The sequence below is a fragment of the Rhinatrema bivittatum genome, chromosome 2 (assembly GCF_901001135.1).
Source record: "Rhinatrema bivittatum chromosome 2, aRhiBiv1.1, whole genome shotgun sequence".
Lineage (NCBI taxonomy): Eukaryota > Metazoa > Chordata > Amphibia > Gymnophiona > Rhinatrematidae > Rhinatrema > Rhinatrema bivittatum.
Window position 1 is genome coordinate 181,072,594 of NC_042616.1, and position 15,128 is coordinate 181,087,721.

The window sequence follows — 15,128 nt, forward strand, 5'->3', positions numbered from 1 at the left end:
TAGTGAACTATCTACAGTCCGGAGAATTTATGGACCAGAGGCAACATGGATTCACCAGGGGAAGATCCTGTCAGACAAATCTGATTGACTTTTTTGACTGGGTAACCAAGGAATTGGATCGAGGAAGAGCGCTCGATATCATATACTTGGATTTCAGCAAAGCTTTTGACACGGTTCCGCACAGGAGACTGGTGAATAAAACGAGAAGCTTGGGAGTGAGTGCCGAGGTGGTGACCTGGATTGCAAATTGGTTGACGGACAGAAGACAACGTGTGATGGTAAATGGAACCTTCTCTGAAGAGAGAGCGGTTTTAAGTGGTGTACCGCAAGGATCGGTGTTGGGACCGGTCCTGTTCAATATCTTTGTGAGCGACATTGCGGACGGGATAGAAGGCAAGGTTTGTCTTTTCGCGGATGACACTAAGATCTGCAACAGAGTGGACACGCCAGAAGGAGTGGAGAGAATGAGACGGGATTTAAGGAAACTGGAAGAGTGGTCGAAGATATGGCAGCTGAGATTCAATGCCAAGAAGTGCAAAGTCATGCATATGGGGAGTGGAAACCCGAATGAACTGTATTCGATGGGGGGGGAAAGGCTGATGTGCACGGAGCAGGAGAGGGACCTTGGGGTGATAGTGTCTAATGATATGAAGTCTGCGAAACAATGCGACAAGGCTATAGCAAAAGCCAGAAGAATGCTGGGCTGCATAGAGAGAGGAATATCAAGTAAGAAAAGGGAAGTGATTAATCCCTTGTACAGGTCCTTGGTGAGGCCTCACCTGGAGTACTGTGTTCAGTTCTGGAGACCATATCTACAAAAAGACAAAGACAAGATGGAAGCGGTACAGAGAAGGGCGACCAGGAAGGTGGAGGATCTTCATCGGATGACGTACGAGGAGAGATTGAAGAATCTAAATATGTACACCCTGGAGGAAAGGAGGAGCAGAGGCGATATGATACAGACTTTCAGATACTTGAAAGGTTTTAATGATCCAAAGACAATGACAAACCTTTTCCGTAGGAAAAAAATCAGCAGAACCAGGGGTCACGATTTGAAGCTCCAGGGAGGAAGATTCAGAACCAATGTTAGGAAGTATTTCTTCACGGAGAGGGTGGTGGATGCCTGGAATGCCCTTCCGGAGGATGTGGTGAAGACCAGAACTGTGAAGGACTTCAAAGGGGCGTGGGATAAACACTGTGGATCCATAAAGTCAAGAGGCCGCCAATGAAGAGTGGGTGACTCGCCAGAATGATGGCTACTGCCTGGAGACAATACCCTTATTCAATAAACGTACATATGCTTACTGTGACTCCAACATCGTTCTAGCTTCAACAGCAAGAGGAAATGTGGAATAAAGGATCTGCACTCACAAAAGGGGGAGTAGCTGGCTTGTTACGGCGGTTACTACCCCAAACCAAATAAGCCTGTTACTTCAATTTCTATGCATATACAGCATAGTTCTCTGCTTCAACGGCAGGGGAGAAGAAAAAACTGATACTTCACACATCCAGCAGAGCTCTCTGCTTCAACGGCAGGGGAGAAGAAAAAAGGGTTCGCACTCACAAAGCGGGGAGTAGCTGGCTTGTTACGGCGGTTACTACCCCAAACCAAATGTGCCTGATACTTCACTTTCGATGCATATCCAGCATGGCTCTCTGCTTCAACAGCATGGGAGAAGAATATACTGATACTTCAAGCATATCCAGCATAGCTCCCTGCTTCAACGGCAGGGGAGAAGAAAAACAACAAATAAGGGCTGTATAACATAGTCTGAGTAAAACAAATAAGCATGGGTGTAGCTTGCTTATTGCGGCGGTTACTACCCCTACTACCCCTAACTAATCAAGCTAGATATTTCACTTGGATGCAGCTCCATCACTGCTTTCTACATTAATGGTGGGGGTGGAAGGGAAATAGAACCAAGAGCTAAGAGAAACAGATAAGTATGAGAGAAAGTGTGTGAAGCTTGCTGGGCAGACTGGATGGGCCGTTTGGTCTTCTTCTGCCGTCATTTCTATGTTTCTATGTTTCTATATTTGTCTCTACCCACTTTGCTAAATTTTATATTCTAGAAGAGGGATGCTTAACATTCAGTAATTTAATCTTTCATCCAACTTTTCAAAAGTTGCACTACCAGCACAAAAGTTTTTTTTTAAACTGGCAGATTCCTTTCTCACATACATACCGTATATACACACACAGAAGCACCCTTCCGATCCAAGGCTGAACAGCTGGTCTCCCGCGGTGGTTAGCAGCACCGGTATTCACTTCTTCGGCCCCCGCCGGCCTCGATTTTAATTTCTTTGGCCCCCGCCGGCCTCAGTTTTAATTTCTTCGGCCCTCTTGGTCTCCGGCGGGGGCCAAAGAAATTAAAATCGAGGCCGGCGGGGGCTGAAGAAGTGAACACCGGTGCTGCTAATTAAAATGGAGGCTGGCGGGGGCCGAAGAAATTAAAATCGAGGCCGCCAGAAGCCGAAGCAAAGAAGATAGGCGCTGCCCAGCCAGCCCCCGCTTGAACCTGGCTGGGAGGTGCCCATCTTCTTTGCTTTGGCCTCCGCCGCCGCTGGCCTCGATTTTAATTTATTCGGCCTTCGGGGGCCGGCTGTCTCCGGCAGGGGCCGAAGAAATTAAAATCAAGGCCGGCGGAGGCCGAAGAAAAGAAGATGGGCGCTGCCCAGCCAGCCCCGCTTGAGGCTGGCTGGGCGGCGCCCATCTTTTTTTCTTCGGCCGCCGGCCTCGATTTTAATTTCTCCAGCGGGCGCTGGCTGGGAGGTTCCCATCTTCATTTCTTCGGCCCGTGCTGGCTGATCTTCTTTTCTTCGGCCTCCGCCGGCCTCGATTTGTATTTCTTCGGCCCCTGCCGGCTTGGCCTCCGGCAGGGGCTGACTGGGAGGTGCTGAGGCTGGGCTGAGGAAGAGCCACGCGGTCAAGACCACGTGACCAGGTAGACTGGCCCACCGGGGGATGCCCGATCCCCCGATAGGTCAATCCGCCCCTGGCCGCAACACACACCTGCCGGTGCTTGGTGACACACTGGTGTGTTGCGACACACCGGTTGAGAACCGCTGCTCTAGACTACCGATACCACTGAAAGGATTTTAACTATCATAACATAACTTGTCCAGGGATAATAGAAATAAAGGTAGAAATGGGGGGAGGTGTGACAGGAGGACAGTGAAAATGACAGCAGAGATAGGAAAAGGCAGGCCAAAATAGGCCAACAGCTAGAAGGATAGCAGCAGCAAAGGTACAGGCCATCAGAGGGGCCAATATAATATGTAAACATGTGGTCGGATGCGCTAGACTAACATCCAATGCAAAAAGGGGATTAGCATGTCCAAAGGCGTAACTAATAGTGCTCATCACATGTAAATGTCATGCAGACGAGGCTATTAGCTATTACCCCCCACCCCCATGAAGAAAAACACCAGTTGCTCAACACATCCTTTTTTAATGTGTCAAATTTAATGCTAGCCCCAGAGTTGGCGTTGTCAAACCGTGAGCCAAGGGCGCATGAAAAAACCAAAAATGCTGCTCTCTTTGGTTCCTCCTACTTAGTATCGTTGCAATACTAACATCTACTGCTTTCGGCGATGAAAATGAAAGGAAAATGTAATGAGTTGATAACCCAAAAAAGATTTCTGGGCGAACAATGCATATGCACAGTATACACACTCCAGGGCGATGCTATTGAGCCTGTAAATCAACCGCTGAGCGAGAAAATGGATGCTCGAATTGAGCGCCTGTTTTCCTGACACGCACACATCCACAGCTCCTGGGCGCTCAATGCTTTTGAGTGCTAGGGATGCACAATTTCTACCTAGCGCATCCTTTCTAATGCAGCTACTCATTTAAATACAGCATCAGGCGCCCAGGAGATGTGGATGTGCACGCATTAGAAAAACAGGCATTCAATACAAGTGCCCATTTTACTGAACATAATGTTGCATCGGCCCCAGAGAAAGGAGACCAAAACAGTAGGTTAGGATGAAATAGAGAAAACAGATATTTAGATAAAGAAAAGGATAGAAAAGTCAAGGAGTGTTGATGACATAGCAAAACGCAGGAGACTATGAAAGTTGTGATACACAGTAGAAAGAGTGAAAAAAAGAAGAGTCAAATGAAATAAACAAGAAAGGGGAAAATGATACAGTAAAAAAGTAATATAAATACTAGAAGAATTTGAATGTTTTTTTTTTTAATACAACGTTAACATGACTAATACAAAATAAAGCTTACTACTGTTACTGCATCAAAATGTTGCTTTTTTTTATCTGAATGAAGCGCATATTACCGTGCAACTTTCACAAAGTAGTATGAAAGATGTGCGGACACGCAAAATCGACGCCACAAACTACGTTAAAAATAGATGAAAGTAAATGAACAGATATTACAAGTCTACAACCTAAAATTTAAATAAAAGAAATATAAAACGCTTAACATAATTTTCTCAGGGGCAGTTAGTTAATGGAGCTCCCATTAAAGACCTGAGGTCTGACATCATGCCAGACATTACATCCTTCCCCCGAGACAACCCCCCCCCCCCCCCCCAACAGGTTCCGTATCGCATCGACCTGCATATCGCCTCTGATGCGGAGCAACCAACCACACACACACACACACACACACACACAAACAAAGGGGGGAGGCGAAGCCGCGAGTGCGCGCTCCCTCCTCATCCGCCCAATCATCTTCGAGACTGGTGAGGGAGGTCGACTCGGGCAATCAAAAACTCTACGTCGTGTTCTCCCCGCGGCTCCGCCCCTTTTTCCATCCAGCGATGGTATCACGCAACGGGGCTTTGCCTCCCGCTAACTTTCTCTACTTGACGTCGCGGGTGCGCCGTGGCGCCCGACGTGTAGAACGCGGAGAGAAGCGGGTGAGTACGGATGCGCGAACATTCAGCCTGCTGAGAGGGACGGTATGCGGGCTGGCGGCGGAGGAGGAGGAGGGGAGGGAAGGTTTCGCCCTCGCCCGGCTCCGTCAGTAGGAAGGAAACGTGCCAGGCAAGTGCGTGCAACGAAGCAAAGACGTCTCTCGCCTGCTTCTCAGGTGTGCGCGGGGGGGGGGAGCGTGGCAGCGGCGGCGGCCGTGGACAGGCCGCCGAGGTTTCTGTACCCCCCCCATTCTCTCGGGGGCTGTATGGTTTTTGTCTGTCTCTCCGTCCTGGACTCATTGGTGCTTCTCGGCCTTCTGCCGCTTTGCCGGCTCTGGAGAATACAGACCCCCTGCACCCACCTCTGTCACAGTCTGGAAAAGCCGTGAAAGGCTACGCCGACTGGAAAACTCGTATTCTGTGCAGTATTATTGGACCCTACGAATTCCTTTCCAGTGGCGACAGATGTTTATAGCCGTGATGGATGTGGTTTGGTCTAAAGACTGCGTCCACAAGTGTAAATCATTTTTTTCCCGTAGGCACATGAGGAAAACTCTCTTTAGTGAAGTCTATTTACTAAAAACTATATTTTATTTCTGATAACACGGTGATGGAATTTAAGAGGGCATGGAATAAGTACAAACTATTCTTAATTGTAAAAAATGCAGAGAGCAGAAAGCTTAACTAGCACCCTGCTCGCCTGATTAAACAGGTGCTAGGGCAGCTAGAACACATGGCAAAGAGGTTAATATAAAGTGTTACTACTAGAAATAGTAACACATGTGGCCAGGTTAGCTGATGTACTGTGATGGTAGGCTGGACTGGCAGGTAGTTCTGTCTGGCAGGCTGCGATTTCTATTATTACTAGAGGTCAGGCCATAACAGAAACACAGTTGCTCCTGAAAAAGGTTTGCCTGGCAGGCTACCAGGAGACAAAGGAGGTAAAATGTTTGGCAACAGCCACTTAATTATTGCTGACTATTATTACTGAGCTTTTTTGTTTGGTTTGGTTTGGTGGGAGTGCTGGAGGGAATTTTGTTTTCCCTTTTCCCTAAAATGAGGAAGACCATATGGACTGGCCTAAAATAAAGAAGTCTTTAGGTGGCCACAGCCTGTGGCTGGCAGCTGGAATAAGAAAAAGACCATAAGGCCTGCCATCATTTGTCATCTAGTTTGCCTGTCCATCCAACTAATTCCTATCACTCCTTATTCCATGCTTTCTTAAATCTAGATATTTTTGTCCATCACCTCCATGGGGTGGCTATTCTATGCATCCACTACTCTCTGTAAAGAAGTGTTTCTTAAGATTATTCCAGAGTCTACCCCATTTCACTCTCATCCCATTAACTTCTCCTTTTAGAGCCTGCTTTCCTTTGAAAGAGGCTTGTCTCCTGTGCATGGAAACCTTGGAGGTATTTACATCTATCCGATTTCCCCTTTCTTGCCTTTCCTCTACCAGTGTATGTTTGTTTTTAAATCTGTCTGTTCCCATATGCTTTGATCCTCGAGAGCCATAAACTGGCCATGTTTTCAGGTTATTGGCAACAGATATGCATGAGGTAGATTTGCATACAGTAGAGGCAGTGCATGCGATTTACCTCATGCATATTCATTGTAGATATCTGGAAAATTTGACTGGCTAGGTGTGCCCCCAGGACTGGGGTCGAGAAGCACAGATTTACATGCACTGCCTCCATTGTATGCAGATTTATCTCGTGCTTATTCATGTGGATATCCTGAAAATCTGACCTGTTTGTGGCTGTCAAGGACTGGCATTGGCCACCCTTGCTTTTAGTAGCAGCCCTTTGGACAGACTCCAACCAGTTAATTTCCTTTTGAAGGTGGGATCTCCAGAACTATACATGTTCAGGCCAATGTAATAAAGGCTCACGTAAAACAGGCACTCATGACTGCATACCCAGCTACCTTTCCTAGGCATGCAATGCATTATTTAAATGAGGGGTTGTGCAAAAAAGGATGTGTAGGGATAAATTGTACGGCCCTAGTGTGTCCGTGGCATTGGGTGCCCAGGAAAAGTGGCTGTACACCGGTTAGGAAAACAGATGATCGGTTAATGAGTGTGTTTTCCTAACCTGACTGCCTGCAATTCTTTTTTTTTTTTTTTTTTCTCATGCTGCTTCCCGTGGTTCCTTCTATTTAGTATTGATACTAAGAAGAAAAGCAGTATTTTGGGCTTTTTTTGTGGCTTGGGTATTTTTTTTTGTGTGTGCGTTTAAAATGTGCGCACTGATGTTTTTGCATTGGATGCTAATAGCCTCATTTACATGTGATGAACACAATTAGCTACATGCTGGTTTGGATACACATTTTGAATGCGCTAATTCCCTTATTCCATCAGGTGTTAGCCTATCGCGTCCAAATCACGTGTCCAAGAGCTTGTTAGCCTGTGTACTAGGCTCAATGTGCTAGCCTCAATATAATATCAGGCTCAATATAATATCAGCCAGGTTTTATACAGGGACAATATCCCCTCCTTCCTGCTGACCATTCCTCTTTCTAAACAGCCAAGTATCTTTTTTTTAATATTTTGCTGTCACTTTATCCACCTGTTTGACCATCAGATAAGATGACCCCCACAGATCCTGCTCTTTCATGCTTTAAAGAATTTCACCCCTATACTGTACTACCATTGGGTTTTTGTATCCTAAATATATCTCTGCATTAAATCTTAACTACCAGAGCCTAGATCATTGCTGAAGCTTCGGTAGAGCCCTTGTATTTTCACACCACCCTGGCTGTCTACCCTGTTGCTTATTTTGATATCATTAGGAAACAACAAACCTTTCCTGTCGGTTCTTCTGTAATATTGCTCACAAAAATGTTGAAAAGAACTGGGCCAAGGACCAATTTCTAAACACACTGCTGAAAACTCCCCCCCCCCCCCCCCCCCTCCTCCATGAACTCCATTTACCATTATCATTTGTTAACCTCCCACTCAACCAATTTCTCACTAAGTCAGTTGCTCTAGGGCCTATATGAATGGTGTTCAATTTATAAATCACTTGTGCAGAACCCTTTCAAAGGCCGTATTAAAGTTAAATACTCTACATTTATTGCTCTGCCTTGATTCAACACACTGGTCAGACAATCAAAGCGTGATCAGATTTCACTGACATGACCTACTTCAGGTAAAGCCATGCTGCCTCTGAGGTTGCAATCTGTTGGATTCTAGAAACTGCACTAGCCTCTGTTTTAGCAGTAATTCCCTTAATTTCTTCACTGCAGAAGTCGAGCTAACTCGGCCATATAGTTCCCAGCTCCTTCCACTTTTGTGAGCAGGATCCACATCCACCTGTCTCTAGTCTTCAAACTACTTCTGACTCTAAAGAAGCATTGACATGGTCCTCCAGCAGAGCTGCCAGCACTTTCCTAAGTTCCCTTAGTACCCTTGGATGTATCCCATCTGACCCCATTGTTTGTTAGCTCCTCATGAACACACTTTTCTGAAAATCATTTGAGGTTTTCCTCACTTCTACTCTTACCCTTCTAGGGTAAACACCAAACAGAAATATTTAAGCAATTTTTGTTTTTTTTCTCATCCTCTACACATTCCTTGCCTTCATCTGCAAGTCTCACAATGCCACGTTTGCACTTCCTTCTATCATATATCTAAAAAAAAAAAAAAGTCTTGTTATTCCTGTTACTATATTTGCTATTTTTCCTTCCATTTGAATTTTCATTTGACTGCTTTTCCAGATATTGTTGCCTGTCTTCCTTATTCAGTGATTTCTTGCAATTTATGAACATTAAATCTTTTTTTTTAACCCTTACCTTTTCAGATATTTCTGTAGAAAATCATAGTGGCCTTCTTTTCCTCTTTCCTTTTTTTGTTAGGAAAGTATATAAAGGAAATTGTCCTTATTTATCCGTTTTTTAGTTTTGCCTGCTGCTTTTCTGCTTCCCCTAGTTTTTTTCTATCCAGCTAATGACTCCTTTAGTTGTCCTGAAGTCAAGAACTCTCACCTTTTGAATGAACCTTCATTGCCTACTCTAATAATGAACCACATCATCCGATGATCACTGGAACCCAGATTATTGTCCACTACATCAAGCACTCTGTTCCTTTTGGTTAGCCCCAGGACCAATATCCCTCCCTTCCACGTGGATTCCATTACCAGTTGGTAGACCAGTTCTTCCTGTGGAGAATCCAGGATTTCTGTGCTTCTAGAAGACACTGCAGTTTGGATGTTCCAGTCAACATCCAGCGGACTGAAATCCCCTGGCAATAGTGCATCCCCATTTGTAGCAATTTTTAAAATATTCTCAATTAAATCTCTATCAATTTCTTCTGTCTTTGATCGTCTGTATATTACATCAGTATAGATATTCCATACCTTTTTTCCAGATTTACCACAGTGCTGCCCCCTTAACTCGTAAGCCCTGCAATTGCTTTGCTTTTATATTTTTGTATATGGTACCACACCTCCCTCCCTCCTTGAATTGATTGTAGAAATTAGATTTCACAGGCTACCTAATTTTACTTGCAGGGCAGTTGAGGAAAAGGCAAGGACTTTGGTAGGTCTTTCTAATTTCTTTCCACAGGTACCAGAAGATCCCAACAGATGAAGGATAGCTGAAAAGCATTCACTTTTGCTACCATTTCTATTTCTATCGAGAATGATGTCCTGATCCACAATGAGAAACTAGTTCAGTGTGAACGTCTGTCTGATTTGACTCCCTCAAGAAACAGGTGGTGGAACTCTGAGATTAATCTGGGAGATTGAGGACTACTTTGCTGACGTGTTAAGCATTTTATCAAAGATGAGAAAATTCAAGCAAAGGGAAAAGTAAAACTGGACCAAGGTGACAGTTGGACCCAGATTACTATAGCCACTAGACCCTATACCTTGAATCTGATTTCCCTTGAGCTGAAGAACCAGTATGCAGCCCTGGAAGTGGAGGAGGAGAAACCATCCCAGGATGAGGATGAACCAAAACATGTAAACTCCAAAGCTGCATGCTCAACAACCATTGTACTTAGGAGGCAGAGGGTAGTGGTGGTTGGTGACTTGCTTCTGAGAGGCACAGAGGGTTTTAAATTAGGAGTCTGTGGGATGAGTAAACAAAATCCTAAGGTAAGTAAACAAATACTTGAATAGAAATGGGAACAAAGGGCAACATCTGGAAAGCTATGTATGGGAAATAGTCTCATACCTAGAGCTAGTCATGGAGGAAGCTGACTTATGTGGCTGTCATATAGACTTAGTATATGGTGAATAGAGATGTGATTCGGCCGAACCTTTTGGTTCAGCCTTCGTTATCGACCCGCTGTGAGAAACTTTGTTTCCTGTGGTTTAGGCTGATTTTTTTGGGCCAGAAAAAAAACCCAAAACCCAAACCTACCCCAACCCTTCAAATTCAATTAAATACAAGCCCACCATCCCCTCCCTCCCCCCCAGAACTTGCCAAAAGTCCCTGGTGGTCCTGGGAGCAATCTCCTGCTCTCGGGCTGTCAGCTGCCAGTAATCAAAATGGCGCCAGTGGCCCTTAGCCCCATCACATGGTAAGGGCAATCAGTGCCATTGGCCAGCCTCTGTCACATGGTAGGAGCAGGGACTTTCAACAAGTCTTGGGGGGTCGGGATGGTGGGGGTTTGCAATTAATTAAATTTGAAGGGTTGTGGTGGGTCTGGGGTGGGTTGTTTTTTTTAATGTGCCCTTCCCCCCCCCCCCCCCCAAAAAAAGATAAGAAAACCACATGAAATTGTGGGTTTTCCTCTTTTTTTCATCAGTCCCCAAAATGCAACGGAATAGGAAATATCGTCTTTATTTCCTATTTCGTTGCAAACAAATGCACATCCCTAATGGAGAATAATGGCTGGGATATTGTTACATCAGAGGAGTGGTGCTATATATATAAAAAATATCAAAGCAATGGAACTGCAGGGCTTACACGGTGAGTAGGAAGCTTTGTGCATTAATCTAGAAAGAGGGGAGATTTAATGGAAGATTTTCTCAAAATTGCTATTGGATTTCAATCTCCCATAAGTTGATTGAAACATCCCAGCTGCAGTGTCTAAAGCAGAGATCTTTGATTCTCTGCAGGGAAAACTGTTCTATCAACTGGTAATGGAACCCATTCAGGAAGGAGTGATACAGGACCTATTACTTTTCAATGAGGCCAGTGTTTCTGATGTAGTGAATGATCTGGGATCCAGCAATCACCAGACGGTATGGTTCAATATTAGAATGCAGGTAGTGGTGACAATTCATTCTAGTGCAAGACCACTAGACTTCAGGAAAATTAACTTTGTTAAATTTGGGAAGTACCTCAAGGGGTTGTTAGCTAAATAGTAAAATCTAGAGGAATTTATTTTATTTATTTAAAATCTTTTCTACACCATCGTTAAGCAATGGTTCACGATAATGCACAAAAACTATATGTTGTATAAAGTGTCTGGAATTATAACTCTTAAACAGATGCCATTAAAATACTGTAACATAATTTCCCAATAAATATTATTTGGTGGCAAAACCAAAAGGCTGGGAACTACAAGCCAGTTAAACTGACCTCTAAGGTGAGGAAATTAATGGAATCGCTGCTAAAACTGAGGATAGTACAATTTCTGGAATCCAATGGTTTGCAAGGTTCAAGGCAGCATGGCTTTACCAGAAGTAGGTCTTGCCAGACGAATGTGATCAACTTCTTTAGTTGGGTGACTAGTTGAATCAAAGGAGAGTGCTGGATGTATTGCACTTGGTGAAATCCAAGGCCTTTGACACAGTTCTGCATAGGTGATTTACAAATAGAGCACCCTTGGTATGAGCCCTAAGGTTAGAAACTGGTTGAGTGAGAAATGACAAAGGTAGTAGTAAATAGAATTGATGTGTTGAGCTGTAGGAACCAGTCCTTGGACTGGCTCTTTTCAACAGTTTAAGAAGCAGCATTGCAGAGGGATTGTCTGGAAAGGTTTGTCTTTTTGCCATTGATACCAAAATCTGCAAGAGGGTAGACATCTAGTAAAATGTGGAAACCATGAGAAGGTATGTCTTGAAGCTCAACGTAGTCCAGAGTATGGCAGCTAAGATTTTGTAAAAAAAAAAATTCAGTGTCACAAACTTTGACTCCAAAATCCCAAGGGAGCAGTACACTATAGGGTATGAAATTGCTCTGAGCAGAAAAGAGCGGGATCTTGGGGTGACTGTATCTGATGATCTGAAGGTAGTTAAACAGATTGATAAGCTGATGGCAAAAGCCAGAAAGATGTTTGGTTACAAAGGAAGAATTATCAGCAGAAAAAAGGAAGTGACACTACCTCTGTTTAAGTCTCTGGTGAAACCTTATTTGGAATACTGTGTATAGCTCTGGAGGCTTCGCCTTGGAATGGATACAAACCGATGGAGTTGGTTGAAAAGGTAGCTACTAAAATGATTAGTGGTCTTCATTCTAAAGCACAGGGAGACAGACTTAAAGATCTAAATATATATACCCTAGAGCAGCGGTTCTCAACCAGTATGTCGCGGCTCCCGGTGTCCCACTGGTCACGGAGGTGACTGTGTGTGTGAGGAAGAGATACTAATTAGGGAGGTTACTGGTCTGTGTGAGACAGAGACTGGTTGTGGCCCTAAGGAAGAAGACTGTGAGGGCAGAGCTTCAGCCACTGCTGCTTCTGGTGAGTGCTGTTGCCCTGCAAGAGAAAGGAGTAGGTGAGTTGCTGGAGAGGGTAAGTAAAAGGCAGCTTTTTAAGTTTATTTTTCTTGACTGACTGCCATTTTAATTATTGGGTATTATGTGATGTCTGCTGTTTTGATATATTTTATTGATATTTGGACAATTTTTAATAACTTTTTAGTTTAATTGTTGGACGTTCTGTTCATCAGCTTGTTTTGTAACATTTATTAGTATAGTTTTACAATTATTTCTGAGTGGGGATCTATTTATAGCAGCTTGGCTTGCTCTGTTTTCCTAATAGGAGGTGTTTAGGGCCTGGTTAAATATTTGTAGTGGTAAATTACTGTATTTTCATAAGGAGGGGTATTGTGCTTGCCAGTAAAGAGTTTGTTTTGCTTTTACTGAGATGTCATCAGATCCAGAATATCTTTTTTTTTTGTATGGTGAGCTGTACGGGTAATGCCCTAGTTCCGCTCTGCACCCATTTTTGGGGGTCGAGGGGATTCCTGAGGATGCAGAATGTATATCTACATTTTTGCCCCATGACGGTCACATGTTCAGTGTGTCACGCATGTGAGAACTATCTGTCATGTGTGTCCCGGCTGAAAAAAGGTTGAGAACCACTGCCCTAGAGGAAAGGTGGGATAGAGAGGCAATTATGGTATTTAAATGCTTCCAAGGTTGCCATGCATAGGAAGTGGGCCTCTCAACAGAAAGAAGGCTCTAAAATGAAGGATCATGGGATGACTAGTTTGTGTTGTTGGATAGGCTGCATGTCTTTTTCTGTTGTCATGAGTCTGTTTTTTATTTTCTTTTGGTCCCACCAAAAATTATCCCTGAGCTACCTTAATTGAACATGAAGTACAATAACATTCTCTTATGGGACATAAACGTGACAATTTTCTCTGCATTTCATGCAGTTAAAAAGCTTTTCTCCATCAACAAGCAGGGCTGAATTAGCCATGATTTGTGGATGTCATCTGCCAGCATTCAACAGACGTATCTCTCTAGTTCAGTAAAGGTTATTTTTTCTGTACTAGTTGGCATTTGCTGGAGTTCTGCACCTGCTATCTACTGTCGTCTTTATTTTTTTAATCCCAGCTCCTGCATGGATATGTACTCTTAAGTTTTGTTCTTTTCTGCTTCCAGGGATGGCTCTTCTGTCAGTTTCAGTGATACTGCAGCATGACAGGCATTGTGCAATAATAGCTTCTAGCCCATGGACCCCGTCGTGAGAGATATCATCCTAGGATAGAAACATAGAAATGACGGCAGAAGAAGACCAATCAGCCCATCCAGTCTGCCCAGCAAGCTTCACACTTCTTTTTTTCTCATACTTATCTGTTTCTCTTGGCTCTTAGTAACCTTTGGTTCTATTTCCCTTTCACCCCCACCATTAATGTAGAGCAGTGATGGAGCTGCATCCAAGTGAAATATCAAGCTTGATTAGTTAGGGGTAGTAACCGCTGCAATAAGCAAGCTACATCCATACTTATTTGTTTACCCAGACTATGTTGTTCGCCCTTATTGGTTGTTTTTCTTCTCCCCTGCCGTTGAAGCAGAGAGCTATGCTGGATATGCGTGAAGTATTAGTTTTACTTCTCCCCTGCCGTTGAAGCAGAGAGCTATGCTGGATATGCATTGAAAGTGAAGTATGCATTGAAAGCCACATTAACTAACTATCAACAAATATTGAATAAGCCTAATTGGTAATACCTATAGCCTTTGAACTCTCCGTTAATTTTACATACTCTTATCCTCCCCTGGGTTTTTTTTTTTTTTTTTATTTGGAGATGGCAGCCCTCCATCCTTCCGCTCCGTAAAGGTGGAACACTGGCCACTGGCATCCCGCTCCGTGAATGTCTCTGTGGCTACTGCCGCTCCGTGCAGTGTTTTGCTGCCTCCTCTTTATACACGTCCTCTAGACATGATGGACTTTATCTGTTACTCTTGGCTCTTAGTAACCTTTTGATTCTATTTTCCTTCTACCCCCACCATTAATGTAGAGAGCAGTATTGGAACTGCCTCTAAGTGAAATATCTAGCTTAATTAGTTAGGGGTAGTAACCGCCGCAATAAGCAAGCTATACCCATGTTTGTTTATTTACCAAGACTAAATAATTCAAACCTTGTTGGTTTTTTTCTGTATATAGATCTACTTTTCTTCATTCCCCCTGCCGTTGAAGCAGAGAGTTATGCTGAATATGCATTGAATGTGAAGTACCAGGCTTATTTGGTTTGGGGTAGTAACCGCCATAACAAGCAAGCTACCCCCCGCTTTTTTTGTGAATGCAAATCTTTTTCCACATTTCCTCTTGCCGTTGAAGCTTAGAGCAATGTTGGAGTCGCATTAACCGTATGTATGTTTATTGAATAAGGGTATTATCTCCAGGCAGTAGCTGTCATTCCCGCGAGCCACCCACTCTTCATTCACGTCCTCTAGACTTTATGGATCCACAGTGTTTATCCCACGCCCCTTTGAAGTCCTTCACAGATCTGGTCTTCACCACTTCTTCCGGAAGGGCATTCTAGGCATCCACCACCCTCTCCATGAAGAAATACTTCCTTACATTGGTTCTGAGTCTTCCTCCCAGGAGCTTCAAATCGTGACCCCTGGTTC

At 43.9% G+C, this 15,128-nt stretch overlaps 1 protein-coding gene across 2 annotated transcripts in view; it reads left to right on the top strand.

Moving 5' to 3' along the window:
- The first annotated feature begins 4,906 nt into the window (after positions 1-4,906).
- Positions 4,907-15,128, top strand: part of C1GALT1 (core 1 synthase, glycoprotein-N-acetylgalactosamine 3-beta-galactosyltransferase 1) — a 157,963-nt gene continuing 147,741 nt past the window's right edge. The window contains exon 1 of one of the 2 annotated variants that reach the window (XM_029588940.1): positions 4,907-5,011. The gene's annotated coding sequence lies outside the window, so the exon portion shown is untranslated. Of the gene's footprint in view, positions 5,012-5,239; positions 5,395-15,128 lie in introns of those variants that run through there. The other variant, XM_029588941.1, reaches the window with a different exon arrangement.